The sequence below is a fragment of the Cavia porcellus genome, unplaced genomic scaffold, assembly GCF_034190915.1.
Source record: "Cavia porcellus strain 051 isolate PalLab524CR breed Dunkin Hartley unplaced genomic scaffold, mCavPor4.1 scaffold_1, whole genome shotgun sequence".
NCBI classification, from domain to species: Eukaryota; Metazoa; Chordata; class Mammalia; order Rodentia; family Caviidae; genus Cavia; species Cavia porcellus.
Window position 1 is genome coordinate 176803409 of NW_026947484.1, and position 6587 is coordinate 176809995.

Genomic DNA, 6587 nt, shown 5'->3' on the forward strand with positions numbered 1-6587 from the left:
CCGTCATCAGGACAAGCCATATCCAAAGGGTGATCAAAACAGGGGTATAAAGACCCAGTCTTTTCACCCTATTTTGGGTAGTTCTGATGAGTTATCCCAGTTTCAGATGGGGACAAAAAGGAGCTGAGGCCTTTATTAATAATATAACACAGTTTAATTTCTTCCTCCCCTTCCCCATCACAGTTCTAACACCCAACAGGACTCCCTATGAAATCTCTTACAAGTTAATCTATCCCTGAATCTGCTTCCGGGGGAACTTGCTACAGTCTTTCAGCCTGCATTGGGAAGGAAGGCTGTACACCAGATGAAGAGCTTGGACTTTATTCTGAGGACAGCATGGACTCATTGAAGGATTTTCATTAAGGTGATGAGAGCAGATGAGGATTTTAGATCACCTGGCTACAGTGTGAAGAATGGACCTAAAGAGTTTTCTTGGCGGCAGGACTTTCATATGAGTGGCTACTGAATCACACAGACAAGAGATAATAATAATGGCATGAATTTGGAGGAGTAGCAATAAAGATGGAAATAAGCTCATGAATTCTAAGGGTCAACCCAAATGACTGATTGCATGTGGGGGTGACAGAGTGAGTGGAGTGAGAGGTGATGTCCAGGTTTCTGATTGCACAACTATGATACCACCACTGACGCCAAGTCACAGCTGTTGAAATAGAAGAGGAGACTTCCTTTAGTTATGGCATCTGAGCCCAATAATTTGCCAGGTCCCGCAAATAATTTTCTCTGACTCACTGTAGCTCCTGTTAAGCTAAATCAAGTCTTCCTCTTTCTACTGCCCCCACTAAAAGAAAAGAGGAGGAACCACTCAATTATTTAAGCCTTTAGAACATTCAAGCAATTGTTTATGCTCAGAAAACAGTAAATGAAACATATGGGGATACTGAGGAGAAACAACATAGCACAGAGGTTAGAATCATGAACTCTAGATCAGTCTGTCTGAATCTGAATCCTGGCTCTGCTAGTTGTGATTTATGTCAGTGTGGGCAAGTTATTAGTGTCTCTTTGCCTTAGTTTCCTTTATCCACATAATATAGATAACGATTAACCTATCCCAAAGGATTGTTGTAAATCTCAAATAAATTAACCCAAGTGAAATTCTTAAAACATGTGTACCTTATAGTAATCACTTGATAAATGTTATATGTTATTACTTCACTAGAATACAAGCACTATGAAGGTAAGATTTGATCCCACTCTTTCCCTTAGGGTCAGGAATAGTACTTAATAAAAATTTGTTGAATGAATGAAAAGTACTAAATACCTCCTTCAACAGAGATTCTTTCCTCTGTCCTTAGAAATAGAATCCAGTTTTTATCTGGGGAATCTTACTATTTGGAATTATGTTTTCCAGTTTCCTTTACAGTGAAATGTCAGCTGAAATATTTGGTGCAACCTTCATTAAGGTCATTATAAAGAAAGCGAAGTGCCATTTATGGTTCTCATGCCTTAACTTCTCTTTATCCCACCATTAAGACAAGATGCCTGAAGCTGTGCTGCCATCTTGAACTACAAGGTACATGGAGAACGAAAACCAGGTGCTAGAACAGTGGACAGCCATAAGCCTCATGCTTGAGGCTTTTTTTTTTCTCAATCTTTTTGAGTCAGGGTCTTACTATGCAATTCAGGCTGGCCTTGAGCTCACTTTGTAGCCTAGGCTGGTCTTGAACTCATAATGATCCTCCTGCCTCAGCCTCCCAAATTCTGGGATTACAGATATGTGCCACCACATCCCACCCATGATCGTCCACTGTGAGGAGGCACCCCACTTTTGTAATCCATTCATCGGTTGATGAATGGTTTATTTATTTATGTATTTATTTTTTGGGTACTGGGAATCAAACTCACTTGCCAGGCAGGCGCTGTGCTGGTGAGTTACAAGCCCAGCTGCTGAGCTACATTTAGGAAACTTAAAGTCCATCGCTTTAAATCCATCTCTTCACCCACAGACCTTGATTTCAAACCACAGATTCTTACTCACGAGATGACTGTGACTCCTTGATGCTTCCCTGAACCACTCTGGCAGGCTCTGGCCTGTTCTTCCAGTGCCAGTAAAATTCAGGTGACTCAGATTAAGATTAGGAGCATCTCATCAGACGAGCTGGGGAGAGTACACAGTCTGCTTTGACTATATCCAGTTTTTATTCTTCCTGGATATTGTCTCCTTTATTAAATATGACTTCAAATTTGCTCCATCCTGTGCTCCCTGTTTCAGTGTGTGTCATGCCACCATTCCTGATGCCTAAGCCAGAATTTTCCCAACAATCCCTCCCCATCCACATCATGCAGGAAGTAGCAGGTCCCTATTTCCTTATCTTTCCTATAGTGATCCTGCTTCAGGGCACCACTTTTCTTATTGACCTATCTGCTAATTTCTAATGAGTGATAAGGAAGACATAAAAGGGTGTTACATAATAAATTACCCAATCCATAAGATTAGACAGTCTCTAAATCTTATTTCAATAAATAGGTAATTGATAGGAAGGGATAGAATTTTTTTTTTCAAAATACACATGCACCTAATAACTCATTTCCTGAAATTCTCAACTGAGACAGAACATGAAAGTAATTTGGGAGCTTAAAAATCATTCTTATACTAGGAGACTCACTTTAGGAGTTTCAGATTTGGGCTGGAGTGAGCCTTTTTGAGACTCGCTGAAAATAAAGCCATATAGGGCTCGGTCAGAAAGTTCTGGGGAGAAAAATGGTTCATTGTTCACAAACAAGGATAAATAATCCAGAAAACAGTTATGTGGTATTCTGTAAGGTAGAGAATATGTCTTAGTTCATGTAGAACATTTCTCATGGGAAACTTCCTTTGACATGAGATTTGATGGAAATAAAAGCATTGCTTACGTAAGGCAGCATTGTAATACCTGCTCTTAAACCAGAATATCTGTTATCAAAAATAAGAAACTTGGCTATCTAGCTGAGATTCTGAACTTGATACAGATTCTAACCTTTTGAGTGTGACATATTTGAAATGTGCCAAAGAATAAACAGTTAGGAAACTCAGAGAATTAGGCCTCTGAGTATTTGCACTGAGTCTGTTAAAGCAACAGTTGGCATCATCCAATGTATTCTTTCCCTCCTAATTGCTCTTTTAAATATAAAGCAGGATATAGTGGCAGAATTTTCTCTCCTTTTCTTTTATGGGCCCACAGGGACCTTCAAAACAGGATTCATAGCTAATTTTAACCTGGATCTCAGAAGTGATTTCTCTGTTGCTTGCAAGTTGGATAAAACTGACAACTCTCCTCAGTGCACGGCCAGCAGGAGCCCAGAGGTGTTGGGTGGTGTGTGTGTGTGTGTGTGTGTGTGTGTGTGTGTGTGTTGACTTCTCACAGTCTCTTCAGTATCCTCTGTTCGGTTTTCCATTCTGAGCAGGATGATCTATAACTGTGATTTTGTTCCTCCATCTCTACATAGACTTTATTTAAAGGCAGGGGTACATGAGGGAGATTACATCACCTACAACATACTAAACAACATATGTAGGCCATGATTAGATACAGGAATTCCTATTCTAAAATCCCCTGCCCCATTTTCTGACTCTTCTCCCTTCTGCAGACCCCAGTCTCATATCTTCTGTGGGGTCCATCTTTTTCCTTTCCCCTCACAATCAATTGTTTTTTCATTTTACTGTCTTCTCCAAATAAAAAACTTTAAACTAAGGTAGCAAAGTTGGTCCCTGTTATGGCTTGCATCTAGATGTCCCCCCGAAGCCTCATGCAGTCATAGGTGGGGCTTTTTTTGGAGGTGGTGGGATCTAGAGTGTGTGATACTGAGATTGATTTATGATGTAGTGCTAGGGTCAAGGGTACCAGGCACCAGGATTAGGAGAGTGAGTGCTACCCACCCTGTGTAGCCTGGATAAGATATAAAGGACAGAAAGAGACTTGTTGCCTCTTGCTGGTCACTTTCTTCTTCTTGCTGTCTTCTGCCTGCCATGGACTGATTCTCCTCTGTGATGCCCCTCTACCATTCTGCCCTGCCTTAGAGATGGCAGGTGATGGATTGAAACCTCCACAAACTGTGAGTTAAATAAACCTTTCCTCCTTTTACTCTGGGTGTCAGGTATTTTGTTTCAGCAAGGAGAAGGGTCATTGAGACAGTCCCCAAAACCTGGCCACAAGCAGATACATTAATATATGTTCTTAGGTGCTATATTCTAAGTTTCCTCCTTTAGGGATGTAGGTGCCAGATGTTAATTTAACATTCTCATCACCTTATTACAAACTTTTGCTTGATGACAGATAGACCTGAAGCAAACGTGATGGTCTTGTTTTTTTCATCCTGATCAAGCTTAGCTAGTAAACCGCTTCTCTCTCCTCTCTCCTCTTCTGCTGTGAACTGGAAGGGGAAGGAAGAGACCCAGAGCGAATGTTAAGAGAGGCACTCGGGGAAAATTGGTGTTTGTGGTCTGGAAAAGAAAAATGAAAGCAACAAAAAGGACAGAGGAAATGTGCTGTTCCTCTTTGCTGTGTGGGGACTGCTTTTCTTTCCTCTCACCCTTTCCTTAAGTGGTGTATGGGATCCCGAGGCCTGTGGTCTGGTGTCTTTAGATATGGGTAGGTTCTGACCCGATCCTTACTTTCATTAACATTTTGCTATTTTGTTGATCGTGCTCTTTGTACTTAATTTTTAATAACAGCTTTAGTGGGACATAATTCATATACTACAAATTCTTCCTCTCAAAGTATACAATTAAGTGGCTTTTTAGCTTATAGTTAGCTTTAGTTAGAGTTGTGCCAACACTGCCACTAATCTTGGAGCATGTTCACCACCCTTCAGCATTAGTTTTCATTTTAAAGTATTATATACCTTGCTTACTAAATTTTTGGATACCTCCTTAAGTTCCATGCCTAAGGAAAGTATGCCACTTTGGCATGGGCTCTAGAAGAAAATCAAATTTGGGTTTTTTTTTTTCTGCCTTTCATGACTCTACTAGACAAATGATATTTAGCATAGTAGGTAACAGTAAAAAAAAAATCAGGTGAACGAGGAAGTGTCACTGTATTTCTTATTGCTGACTCCACACTACGCATATGGGTGCCATTTAATTTTTATAACTTTATGTAGCAGTCAGTATTGCACTGTTTGCGAATGGATAAACTGAGAATCAATAATTATTTCACTCACCAGTAGTCACACAAGTGGTGCAATCAACAATTAAAGAAAGATTTACTTCTAAATTATGAGTTCATTCCCACTATTTTACTTTTTGAGTTGTAAGAAAACCTTGGGATAAAAGAAATCAGTGAGAAAATGACATAAATTTAAAAGGTTCAGAAAAATTCTTCTCTCTGACCCTCTAGCTAGATCTATAAGCCAATGAAAAGGGGAAAACTGAATTGGGGAGGCAAAGACAGTGGGAGAAATCCTGTTTACTTTTCTATCGTACTGTCTGATATCTATCTGTGTTCTTAAATTTATTTATTTGTGTTAGTACACACTTATAGTACACAATGTTTGCATCCCTTCTGTGCAATTGATACTAGTATATAACATTTCTTAATTCCGTTTCTCATCCATTTTCCTTCCCCTTGCTCCATTTTTGATCCTTTTCTCATTTGAGAAATATTTACCTCTCTAATTCCTATTACCTATCTTTCATTTTGCTCTTTATTTATAATTTGGGTTTCTTGGATGAGAGAAACCATGTGCTATTTAGGCTTCTAATTTTTGGATTATTTCCACTAACTTTAAGGTTTCAAGTTGCATCCCTTTTCCTACAAGTGACTCAAGTGACTCGTTTCTTTTTCCTTAGAGTAGTTCTCCATTGCGTGTAAATACCACGTTTTCTTCACACATTCCTTGGTCGATGACCATGTAGGTCACTTCCAATATTTAGCTGAGTTGTGCTACTAGAAACATGAGTATGCATATCACTAATACGAAGTCCTTAAGCCTTTCAGGAACATTCCTAGAAAGGGAATAGCGGGGTCCAACAGAATTTTTAGTTTTTGCTTTTGAGGAATTTCCATACTGATTTCCATAGTGGTTGTACTAGTTTACATTCCCTCTAACAATGTAAAAGGATTCCTTTGCCCCATAGATTTACCAGCCTTTGTTTTTAATTTCTTGTTGATGGCCATTTTCTCTAGCATAACATGAAATTTCAGTGTTGTTTTAATTTCCATTTCCTTAATAGCCAGTGATGTTGAGCATTTCTTCATCATTTGGCCATTTGTAATTTCTGTGAATTGTCTGTTTATTTCATTTGCCCAATTTTTATTGGATCTTATGTTGAGGGGTATGATTTTTTTTAGTTCTTTATATACTCTAAATATTAGTCTTCTGTCAGAGAATAACTGGCAAAATTTTTTTCTTCTCATTCTGTTATTTCCTTTGTTGTGCAGGAACTTTTGAATTTAAGTAAGTTCCATTTGATGCTTCTTAGTAATGCTTCCTCTGCAACTGGGATTCTGTTCAGAAAACCTTGCCTACCCTTATGCCTTCTAGAGTTTTATCCCCTGTATCTTCCAGGAGGCTAAGTATTTGTATTTTAACATTTAGTTCTTTGATTCATTTTGATTTTAGTTTAATACATGGTAAGAGATACTCTTATA